We start from the raw sequence: 13025 nt of genomic DNA, 5'->3' as shown, positions 1-13025 counted from the left end.
AAGGGGCAACTCCACCAAACATGAGACATACAACCTCCTACATCACCACAACGCCAACAATTGTCAGGCATAGATGGATACCATTTATGAAGCGCAGCCGGGACCCGGTACCATCTAGATACTATTTTGTAGCTAGTTTCTTGGGCCCTAGTGGCTATAGATGCTTTTTGTGAGAGGGAGAAACATCGCTTCCATTGTGCGTCAGTAAATGTAGTATGCAATTCTCTCTCCCAGGCCCCGCAGAAGGAGGGGAGTTGTTGGGAACGCTGTGAAAGGAGTAACTTATATATCGTGGATATGATATGGGTAGGGGGCTGGGTGGAGACACATAGGCGCTCAAAGTCCGTCAACAACCGGTGAAGATGTGCGCGTCGCTTAACCGCTCCATAAAAGTGCTTTAACTGGGCATATTCATATATACGGCGAGTGGAGGGCACAGCATCGGGGCAGATGGATGTTAGAGGGAGAAGAGAGGAAGCGGAGAGGACCTGGGCAAAATACATGGGATTGGTGGACGGCCTGCCTAGGAAGGAGCGACCAGCCTTACCAGCAGGAAAGGCTGGATTGTCTGTGATAGGAGTTAAAGGACCCAGGGGGTCTATAAGCGTACTTCCAGGTCCTAAGGACCTCAATACCAGAAGGGTATGATGGACCACAAAGGAGGTTTGAGTCGGTCTGTTCCCGGGCAGGGTCCACGGCAGGGATGATAGGGTACTGGGACATAGTTGTTGAGCCAAACGGACCCATAGTTTTGATTCACGGTTATGAAAAAAATCTAAAACACGTGCGTGAGTTGATGCTAGGTAGTAGAGCCTACAATCCGGCAGACCAACCCCACCCGTACCCCTGGAGCGAGTCAGAAGAGCCCGGCTCAGACGTGGGCGACCAGTCGGCCAAATGAAGGAGCCGAAGCATCGCTGAAGCCGCAACCAATAGAAGGATGGGATAGAGATGGGGATCGTCTGCAGGAGATAAAGCAAGCGGGGGAGGAGCGACATCTTAATAATATTGATACGGCCAAAACAGGAAAATTCAGTCTTATGCCAGGAATTAAGATCAGTGCGAAACTTGGCCAGTAGGGGGATATAATTATTTGTAAACAGTTGTGTAAGGTCACCACTTATACGGGCACCCAAATATGTAATACCTCTGGAGGGCCAGGAAAAGGGGAAATTACTTTGGAGAAGCGACACTAACGGGCCCGGGAGAGAAACATTTAGCGCTTCCGACTTAGAGAAATTGATTTTGAAATTAGACCATGTTCCAAAACGGGACAACTCGGACATCAATGAAGGAAGAGAGACATGAGGATCTGTGAGATAGACCAATAGGTCATCAGCAAATGCCGAGCACTTGTATTCCATCCCTCCAATATTAATACCCTTAATATCCGTGTTGCTCCGAATGGAGGCCATGAGGTGTTCCATAACCAGAACATATAACAGGGGGGATAGGGGACAACCCTGTCTCGTGCCATTGTAAATAGGGAAAGGTGCCGAGAGGGAGCCATTTATTTTTATTTGGGCCGAAGGCGTACGATACAATGCCATGATTTTTGCCAAGAGAGAGGGTCCTATTCCCACATGCCGAAGGGTTTGGTAAAGGGCAGGCCACGATATTCTGTCAAACGCCTTTTCAGCATCTAGGGACAGGATCATGAGCGGGATGTGGTTAGTCTGGGCGTGGTGGATAATATCTAGAGTTTTAAGGGTGTTATCCCGGGCCTCCCGACCAGGCACAAAGCCCACCTGATCCGGGTGGATTAGATCAGGCAGGTAGTTATTTAGTCTATTGGCGAGCAATTTGGCGTAAATTTTCAGGTCTACATTGAGCAAGGAGATGGGACGATAACTGGAGCAGAGTTGAGGATCCTTACCCGGCTTAGGGATAACCGTGACATGAGCTAAGGTGGAGCTAGGAGGAAACCGGACCTCCGGGGAGATAGAATTAAAAGCTGGCAGTAAAAACGGTAACAACCGGTCAGCCAACACCTTGTAAAACTTGGCAGTGTAGCCATCCGGGCCAGGACTCTTTCCCCCAGGAAGATCGGTTATAACCGCAAGGAGCTCCGGGGAGGTAAAGTCCTTATCAAGTTCCTCAGCTATCTCCCTAGACAACGGTGTGAAGGGAGAAGAGAAAGAATCCCCGTCTGGCAGATGAGAGTGGGTAGGGGTGGGAGGGTCAAGGTTGTAAAGATTAGAGAAAAAGGTATGGAAGCAATCCGCTATCTCTGGGGTCGTGTGAACCACCTGGCCAGAAGGAGCTTTAGTATTTGGGATGTGTGATTGGGCAATCTTAGTTTTTAAAGCTCTGGCCAACATGCGTCCGCTCTTATTGCCAAACTCGTAGAATTTACTGCGACAGACTTGGAGAGCGCGCTGCTGGGCAGAGTCCAACAGCCGTCTGGCGTCCTGTCGGGCAACCTGTAACTCCCGTAAAATCGGAAGAGACAACGCACGCTTGTGGGCCAGTTCAAGAGCGCTAATTTTTTGGAGCGCAATTTTAAGGGAGTGGGCCCTTTCTCTTTTAAGGCGCGCTCCGTGTTTTATGAGGACCCCCCTGAGAACACATTTAAGGGCTTCCCAACGCACCAAGGGGGACGTGTCATCCTGAGCGTGATCAAGTGTGAAATATTCCACCGTTTGAAGTAAATCATCATGGCACATCCCATCCAGGAGCAGGGACTCATTCAGTCTCCAAGTCCAGGAGCCTTTAGTGATGAAGGGGAGATGTAAGGTACAGTATACCGGGGCATGATCAGACCACAGGATACTGCCAATGGACGTAGAGGCTACCCAGGGGAGAGCATGCTGCTGGATGAAAATGTAATCCAAGCGACTGTAGGTGCCATGCGGATGGGAGTAGAAACTATAATCCCTATCAGTGGGGTGTTGTAGGCGCCATGCATCACAAAGTTGAAGCTGTAGGAGAGCACGCCTCGCCCGTCTAATAGCACCATATGCAACACTAGAGCGACCAGTAGAATTATCCACCGTCGGATCCAGAGTAAGGTTAAAGTCTCCGCACAGCACCACAGTCCCCCGGACCACCGGAAGGGCGGCTTCTATAAGTTGGAGAACGAAGGGCACCTGACCCTGATTGGGAGCATAAGCGTTAATCACCGTGAATTCCCTCCCACCAATATTAAGCACTAAGATGATGTATCTTGCGTCGGGACCGACAACCAGATTAACAACCTGATGGGGGAGGGACTTGTGGAGGGCTATGGCAACTCCACACGATCTGGAGAGGGGATTATTACTGAAATGCCACGTAGTGTAATGTTTGTGCTTGATAGTAGGGGTATGTCCCTCCTTAAAGTGTGTCTCCTGGAAGCATGCAATGTGTACCTTACGCTTGTGTAGATGGTGTAGAATTTGCGCCCGCTTTTCAGGAACATTCAGCCCCTTCACATTGAAGGAGGCAATAGTAAGGTCAGCCATGGGTGCAGACTAAGCGGCTCGCTGAAGTATGCCGGCTAACGCACGAGGGATCGGAGTCCAGGATCGCCAGGAGGGAGGAAGAGGAGGGAAACAAGCTAGGAGTAAAGAACAGAGCATTAGAGAAAAACACAGACATAAAATCAAACAAAAAAGGCAGTAAGAAAACAACTGCCGCACCAGCTAAGCGCACAATTGCGGTAGACCAAAAATTCGGTCCAAAACCTACAGGGGGAAGGTGACAACTACGCATAAGAGTTATCCGCACTCCCCAGCGTACCATATTATAAATATTGACAGCTTAACATCATTGCACACTTTAAATAATGAGCAAGAGGAAGACATTGGAAGGCATCTGAAGGTAATACTCAAAACCACAGGCATTCTTGAAAACCGACAGCAAGTAAATACGTAAAAGGAAGGATTCCAGGGGTGTGAAATCCGGGTCATCACGCCGAACGGGCGGTCTCCGTGGGTGGAGTAGGGTCCCGTTCTTGTCGGCGTCTAGATCTTCTGCGGGGTCCTCGTGGAGGGCGACCCTCTGCCACAGATAGAGGCCCAGGGAGCGGGCGTCTCCCTCTCGATCCCCCGCCAGCAGAGGATAACAATGAGGGCCACTCTGGTAACGCAACATGAGGAAGGTTCAAGTCCCGCAAGAAACTAGGCAAGTCGGTCGGGGATCGCACGGTATAGGTACGGCCATCCTGTCTGACCATAAGGGCAAACGGGAAGCCCCACCTGTAAATGATGTCCCGGTTTCGGAGCACCTCCAGCAGGGGCTTGAGAGCAGCTCTTTGCGCCAGCGTATGTCGAGATAAATCCGGCAAAATACGTAACTGCGTGCCTTGATGGAGAATGATGGGCTGCCGCCGGATTTTTTGCAGGATAGAGTCCTTGATTGCGTAGAAATGGATTCGGCAGATGACATCCCTCGGCCGAGGATCATCAGCACTTACAGGGCGGAGAGCTCTATGTGCCCGGTCGATCTCTATATGGGTATTTGGCGGACGGCCTAGTAAAGTATTGAAGATGGTGGAGAGAGTTGAAAACAGATCGGACGTAGGAATAGATTCGGGCAATCCTCTCACACGTAGGTTGTTCCTCCTGTTACGATTTTCGATATCATCGAGGTGTTGTTGCAAAGTGAACAGCTGAGCTGAGTGCTGCTGAATAGTAGATTGGATATTTGCAATAGTGGCATTATCAGCAACCCGCTCCTGCGTAAGAGTGTCCACCCTTGTAGAAAGTGAGGAAAGTTCAGCCCGAAATTGAGTAAACTCCAGCTTACATTCTTCCACGATCTGTCTGGCAAAGGAAGACATATCAGCCCTGGTGGGCAACAGTTGGACAAGCTGGCGGATGTCTGAAAGAGTCGCCGGCCTATTTTCACATATACCTCCAGACGACGGGTCTGTGAGACTTAATGCAAGGTCTGCTGGTATATCCATCGGAGCATGGGCATATTCCAGGTCAGGAGAAGGAAGTGGGTGGAATTGAGGACCCTGGTCACGGGTATGTAATGCAGGCAAAGTCCCGGATTGAAGGGGAAATCCCACATGCCCGGCCGGGGCGGTGGTTGAGGGGACTTTTGGGGCGCTGCTCCTTGAGGAGCTGGAGGACCAAGATGGGGGTCCCCCACCAGCCCAGGGCCCCTGAGAGGAGTGGGGAGGTCTGGGACTAGTGGCCCTACAGGCTGTAAAGAGACACTGGGGGCAGGAGGTTCAGAGCCTCGGTACTCACTGCGCCTCTCATATGAATCGTCCTGCTGTGGAGCTGTAGTCAGGGCAGCTGTGGCGTCTCTTGCGACCCTGGAGGCCGGATCAGGTGGTAGCAGGCCGCAGTCAGGTCCAGGAGGTAGCTGGCCATCAGGCCATGAAAGCAATGGCGTAGGTGGATGGAGTCCCGACGTCTGCAGGCCAGCCGGAGAGCGCCGGCGGCCATCTTGAGAGGCCACGAGGCCTGATGGCAGAAAAGCGGCACCTGCCGCGGAGGGAGCCCCAGATGCCTCACAATGAGACCGAGGGTCCGATACCCTCTGCACCGGGGCTCTCCCATCCGGAGAGATTGTGAAGGGGGCCGTATTCCCCAGAGCAGGCCCACATCCGAGCACCACAGAGTCCCGGCGGCCATCTTGGATGCAGGCAGGCGAGGTCGGCCGGGCCGCAGGATCCTCCACAGCCCGGAGAAGAGATGCGGAATCGGAGGCCTCCAGATTCTGGACCCGGACGGGTAAGTGAGCGACTTCTGTTGCCGTCTCTATCAGCTCAGGGCACTGAGACAGTGGAGATGGAGAGGTCGGGCGGCCATCTTGACCCCCGGCCTCGGCCCGGATCGAGGCCCGGAGCTGCATCTGGGGTTGTCGCCCGAAGTATTCCCCGATATCACGCTGGGGTGATGAGGGGCATGTAGGGGCTGCTGCCTTGTGTTTTTTAGTCGTCTTCCCCATGTCTGAGAGTGGATGTCAGCCGATTTTAGCACACTGGGTGAGGAGCTGGAGAAAGCACGTCTTCACTCTCCCATAGCTGGCCACGCCCCCCAGTTTGTTTTTTTAGACGAAATGCAGATGGAGAGCGCATAGAGCACAGACAGGTAAGAAGCTCATACATAGACATACACATGACACAACTTTTGAAGATTGGAAAGATACTACAATCGTCCCATAAGAGAGGAGAAACCAGAGGAGCTCTTCTGTCCTTTATGGTTGGGCAGAGTACTCCGCATACAGGAGCCCTCATGCCCGAATATTATCCTCGGTAAGGCAGCTGCGCCGTATGAACTTGTCTTCCTCTTGTGGCCACACATCAGATACGTAAGGGCTGCTTCATGATGGGCATCACTGGTTTAGATGTTCATAAACCTTCTCCACCCTTAGATAATTTGTCAACAGCTTACTGTATACATCAGAAAAATTGCTGTGTTTGTAAAATGGGGAACGTCTCAACCATAGAGCAGTGAAGTGGGTGCAGAGGCTGCACTTATCTTATTGAAGACTCAATGCTACACAGTAGGATTACACAGGATAATCCAGCATTTACAGAACGAGGGCCAAGGAATGAAATAAGACACAACCAATACAGGTGACTAAGAACGCAGTTTGGCGTTTGAAACGCGTAAGTGTACTGGTCCTTTGTCTTTATGTGCTGGGTGTATTTTTAATGTTTAAACCATAAAGTCCTGAGATTTCTTCATGAAGAGCTGGATCATACCTTTTTTTAAATAGAGGTAGGGAACAAGATTCCGGGCTGCACTACATCTTAGGCTTCGTTCACATCTGCATTGGGACTCCGTTTATGGGTTCCGTCGGATGTTTCCATCAGGAGAACCCATGAATGGAATCCAAACTGAAACAAACGGAAACCATAGGTTTCCGTTTACATTACCATTTATTTCACTGGTGACGGATCCAGTGCAAATGGTTTCCGCTTGTCACCGTTGTGTAAGGGTTTCGCCGTTAACGGAATGAATAGCCCAGTCTACTACGGTATTGATTCCATCAAAACGACGGGACCCTTAAACAACGGTGACAAACGGAAACCGTTTGCAGCGGATCCGTCACCATTGAAATCAATGGTGATGCAAACGGAAACCTACGGTTTCCGTTTGTTTCATTTTGGATTCCGTTTATGGGTTCCCCTGACGGAAAGGTCAGACGGAACCCATGAACGGAGTCCCAAAGCAGATGTGAATGAAGCCTTATTTACACATGCAGCTATCCAATGGATAGATTGTGACTGCAATAATCTGCTGTGTACGATAATAAACATATAATTATATACAATAAAATGCGTCTTTATAACATGACTGTATTTACAGTAGTGTGACCTTTTACAAGTGTCAGTGTTTGCTATCTCCCATTAACCTCCAAGAATTGGACCCTTATTACTGTCATTGTAACGGTAAACCTAAGAATCTATCTCAATTGTAAAGACAGGGTTTTTTTTATTTTTTATTTTTTAAGGTTTGCAGTCAATGGTGTATACTTTTTTTTTCATTTTAGCATAGCATTGGTGGTGGTGCACAAAAAAAAACACACATTAATAGCTCTAATCCCATTCATTCTGAATTTCAACACTTACATAGGGTAAAGGATCTGGAACCCTAACTGAAATGAACTTGAATAAAAACGTTGGAGCTCAAATGATATGGACAGTACTATAGGATATGTGTACTGAGCTCTGCCTCATTTCTAACGAATAACTCCCTTACCACGACAAGTATACTTATACTGCTATTTGTCAAAATAAATTTTATTGCAAAACATCGGTTTTCTTCACAAGTTTCCTTTATACATAGATCATAGTGTAGGCCAAAAAAAGGTAATTGCTCTGAAATTGTTGGCTTTTCAATTTGGGGTATTTGGTAATATTATGTTTTTAGAAATACATTTTTTGGGAGATGAGGTGGGGTAGGGACATTTATAGGGTATATATAATTAATGCAATCATTTCGACTGTATGTTTCTACTTTTGTTCCAAATAAAAACAAAAACAAAAAGACTGTGACTTATAATTTCCAGTTTAACCCCTTCCCTCTTTAGCCACTTTTGACCTTCATGACAGAGCCTCATTTTTCAAATCTGACGTTTCACTTTATGTGGTAATAACGTCGAAATGCTTTCACCTATCCGGGCGATTCTGAGATTGTTTTCTCGTGACACATTGGACTTTAAGATAGTGGTAAAATTTGGTCGATACATTCAGTATTTAATTGTGAAAAACACGAAAATATAGTGAAAAATTGCAAAAATTAGCATTTTTCTCAATTTAAATGTATCTGCTTGTAAGACAGGCAGTTATAACACACAAAATTGTTGCTAATTAACATCCCCCATATGTCTACTTTAGATTGGCATCGTTTTTTGAACATCCTTTTATTTTTCTATGACCTCACAAGGCTTAGAACTTTAGCAGCAATTTCTCCCATTTTCAAGAAAATTTCAAAAGGCTATTTTTACAGGGGCCAGTTCAGTTGTGAAGTGGTTTTGAGGGCCTTATATATTAGAAACCCCCAAAAAGTCACCCCATTTTAAAAACTTCACCCCCTCAAAGTATTCAAAACAGCATTTAGAAAATGTCTTAACCCTTTACACATTTCACAGGAATTAAAGCAAAGTAGAGGTGAAATGTACAAATTTCATATTTTTTTGCAGAAATAAATTTTTAATACAATTTTTTTTATAACACAGAAGGTTTTACCAGAGAAATGCAACTCAATATTTGTTGCCCAGTTTCTGCAGTTTTAGGAAATATACCACATGTGGCCGTAGCGTGCTACTGGACTGAAGCACCGGCCTCAGCAGCAAAGGAGCACCTAGAGGATTTTGGGGCCTTATTTTTGTTAGAATATATTTTAGGCACCATGTCAGGTTTGAAGGGCTCTTGCGGTGCCAAAACAGTGAAAATCCCCCAAAAGTGACCCCATCTGGGAAACTAGACACCTCAAGGAAATTATCTAGGGGTGTAGTGAGCATTTTGACCGCACAGGTTTTTTACAGAAATTATTGGAAGTAGGCCGTGAAAATTAAAATCAACATTTCTTCAAAGAAAATGTAGGTTTAGCGATTTTTTTTCTCATTTCCACAAGGACTGAAGGAGAAAAAGCACCGTAAAATTTGTAAAGCAATTTCTCCCGAGTAAAACAATACACCACATGTGGTAATAAACGGCTGTTTGGACACACGGCAGGGCTTAGAAGGGAAAGAGCGCCATTTGGCTTTTGGAGCCCACATTTAGCAGGAATGGTTTGCGGAGGCCATGTCACATTTACGAAGCCCCTGAGGGGAAAAAATAGTGGAAACACCCCACAAGTGACCCCATTTTGGAGACTACACCCATTGAGGAAATTATCTAGGGGTATAGTGAGCGATTTGACCCCACAGTTTTTTTGCAGAAAATATTGGAAGTAGGCCCTGAAAATAATAATCTACATTTTTTCAAAAAAAATCTAGGTTTAGCTAATTTTTTCTCATTTCCAGAAGGACTGAAGGAGAAAAAGCACCACAAAATTTGTAAAGCAATTTCTCCCGAGTAAAACAATACCCCACATGTGGTAATAAACGGCTGTTTGGACACACGGCAGGGCTTAGAAGGGAAAGAGCACTATTTGGCTTTTTGAGATCACATTTAGCAGGAATGGTTTGCGGAGGCCAGGTCACATTTGCAAAGCCCCTGAGGGGACAAAACAATGAAAACGCCCAAAAAGGGACTCCATTTAGGAAACTACACCTCTTGAGGAATTCATCTAGGGGTGTAGTAAGCATTTTGACCCCACAGATGTTTCATAGAATTTATTAGAATTAGGCAGTGAAAATAAAAACAGTCCTTTTTCTTCAATAAGACGTAGCTTTAGCGCAAATTTTTTCATTTTCTCAACAAATAAAGGAAAAAAAGAACCCAAAATTTGTAAAGCAATTTCTCCCGAGTACGGCAATACCCCATATGTGGTCATAAACTGCTGTTTGGGCAAACGGCAGGGCTCAGAAGGAAAGGACCGCCATTTGGAGTGCAGATGTTGCTGGATTGGTTTCTGGGCGCCTGTGGGCCCAAAACAGTGGAAACCCCCCAGAAGTGACCCTATTTTGGAAACGACACCCCTCAATGCATTTACCAAGGGGTGTAGTAAGCATTTTAACCCTGCAGGTGTTTTGTAGAAATTAGTGTGCGCTCAATGTTGCAGAGTGAAAATGGGATTTTCTTCCATAGATATGCCAATATGTGGTGCCCGGCTTGTGCCACCATAACAAGACAGCCCTCTAATTATTATGCGGTGTTTCCCGGTTTTAGAAACACCCTACATGTGGCCCTAATCTTTTGCCTGGACATATGACAGGGCTCAGGAGTGAAGAGTACCATGCGGAGGGGAGGCCTAATTTGGCGATTTACTAAGTATTGGTTCACAACTGCAGAGGCTCAGATGTGAAATAATAAAAAGAAACCCCTGAGAAGTGACCCCATTATGGAAACTGCACCCCTCAAGGCATTTATTAAGGGGTGTAGTGAGCATTTTCACCCCACAGGTCTTTTCCATAAATGAATGCACTGCGGATGGTGCAAATTAAAAATTTATATTTTTCCCTAGATATGCCATTCAGTGGCAAATATGTCATGCCAAGCTTATGACACTGGAGACACACACCCCAAAAATTGTTAAAAGGGTTCTCCCGGGTATGACGATGCCATATATCTTGAAGGAAACTGCTGTTTGGGCACGCTGTAGGGTTCAGAGCCGAGGGAGCACCATTTGGCTTTTGGAGAGGTACTAAATTTGTTTGAGTATTGCTGGTGTTTTATAATGTGGGGGTACATGTAAGCGGGGCGGAGTATATAAGGGGCATAGTCAGGTGGTATGAAAAAAATAAAATAATCCATAGATGTGTGTTACGCTGTGAAGCAATCCTTTCCGCACAGGCCAGTGTCGCACTGATAAATGGTGTAATTTCTTATCCCCCTTTTGGTCCACATTCTGCACCTTTGTAGTTTGAGGAATTTTGCTGGAAAGTGTTGTCCTGGTATAATACGGGCACCGTCGCTTCCAGCGGATATGTTTGGGCCCTCCCTTTCCTGGTTCCCTAATTTTAGGTCCTTGATAAATCGCCTCTTGAAACAGAAGAAATGTTCCCCTCGGGCACAACTGCATATTTTTTTATTTCCTGACTTATTGGAGCCATAACTAATTTTATTTTTCATAGACGTAGCGGTATGAGGGCTGGTTTGTTGCGGGATGAGCTGTAGTTATTATTGGTACCATTTTGGGGTACATGTGACTTTTTGATCACCTTTTATCCTATTTTTTGGGATGCCAGGTAAACAAAAAAATGCAATTCTGGCACAGCTTTTTTCGTTTTTTTTATACAGCGTTCACCATGCGTTATAAATTACATGTTAACTTTATTCTGTGGGTCAGTACGATTCCGGCGATACCTAATTTATAGCACTTTTTTATGTTTTACAACTTTTTTCACAATAAAATTACTTTTGTAAAAAGAATGTATTTTTTTTCTGTCGCCAAGTTGTGAGAACCATAACGTTTTAATTTTTTTGTCGACGGAGGTGTATGAGGGCTTGTTTTTTGCGGGACGAGCTATAGTTTTTATAGGTACCATTTTTGGATACGTACAACTTTTTGATCACTTTTTATTCTAATATTTGTAGGGCAAAGTGACTAAAAAACAGAAACTCTGGTAACGTTTTTTACGGGTTTTTTTACGCTGTTCACCGCGTGCAATAAATAATACAATATTTTGATACCTCAGGTCGTTACGGTCGTGGCGATACCAAATACATATGGTTTATTATTTTTCAATAATAAAGGACTTGATAAGAGTAAAAGGGGGATTGTGTTTTATTTGATTACTTGAAACTTTTATTGTTTTCAAACTTTTATTTTTTGCACTTTTTTTTACACTTTTTTATACTTTTTTTACACTTTTCTTCAAGTCCCACTAGGGGACTTGAAGGTCCAATGGTCAGATATTTTTTTTTCTAATACATTGCACTACCTATGTAGTGCAATGTATTAGATCTGTCAGTCATTCACTGACAGCAAGCCGATTAGGCTTCGCCTCCCGGCGTGGCCTAAATCGGCTTCCGTAATGACAGAGCAGGAGACCATTGTGTCTCCTGTTGCCATAACAGCAGTCGCCAGTCCCGATTGCCTGTCAGGGCTGGCGATCTGCTAGTAACCGCTACGATGCAGCAATCGCTTTCGATTGCTGCATCGAAGGGGTTAATGGCAGGGATCGGAGCTAGCTCCGGTTCCTGCCGTTACAGGTGGATGTCAGCTGTACAGTACAGCTGACTTCCACCGCTGATGACGCCGGATCAGCTCCTGACCCGGCGCCATCTTGCCGGCAGCTACGGAAGCCGATCAGGCTCCGCCGCCGGGCGGATCTTGACCGGCTTCGGTGCTAGGCAGACTGGGAGGCCAGTATTAGGCCTCTGGTTGCCATTGCAGCCACCGGAACCCCGGTAATTTCATTGCTGGGGCTCCGATGAGCTGCAAACACCTTAAGTGCAGCGATCGCGTTTGAGCGCTGCACTTAAGGGGTTAATGGCGGGGATCGAAGCTAATTTCGGTCCCCGCCGTTACAGTCGGATGTCAGCTGTAAGATACAGCTGAGATCCGGTGATGATGGCACCGACTCAGCTTCTGAGCCGGTGCCAAACATTTGACGTACATGTACGGCATTTTGCGGGAAGTCAATGCTTTCCATGACGTACATGTACGGCAAATGTCGGGGAGGGGTTAACAAACTCAACTGGATAGAATAGGATAGGAGGTTAACTGAAGCCAACTGATGGCACGAAAAAACAGTCAGTGTATGTGCAGAGTGGTTGGATGCGCTGCATAAAAGTACACAGCGTATCCAACCTAAAACCCGCAGGGAGTTACGGTCAAAAAATCGGACCAAGTTGTGGTGCAGATTTTTGGTCAGATCCACCGCTCCGGAAAACAGAGTTGGAAGAAGAAAAAAAAGCCAATATTTATCTTCAATTAAGTGTTCCGTAGTAAAGTGTCCCTCTGTTTTTCCGTGCAGCCCGACTTCCTGTGATGACGCTGCAGCCCATGTGACCGCATCAGCCTGGG

Source organism: Rhinoderma darwinii, chromosome 7 (genome assembly GCF_050947455.1).
Source record: "Rhinoderma darwinii isolate aRhiDar2 chromosome 7, aRhiDar2.hap1, whole genome shotgun sequence".
NCBI lineage: Eukaryota > Metazoa > Chordata > Amphibia > Anura > Rhinodermatidae > Rhinoderma > Rhinoderma darwinii.
The sequence above is the reverse complement of the archived record's forward strand: the minus strand, read 5'-3'. Positions refer to the sequence as shown.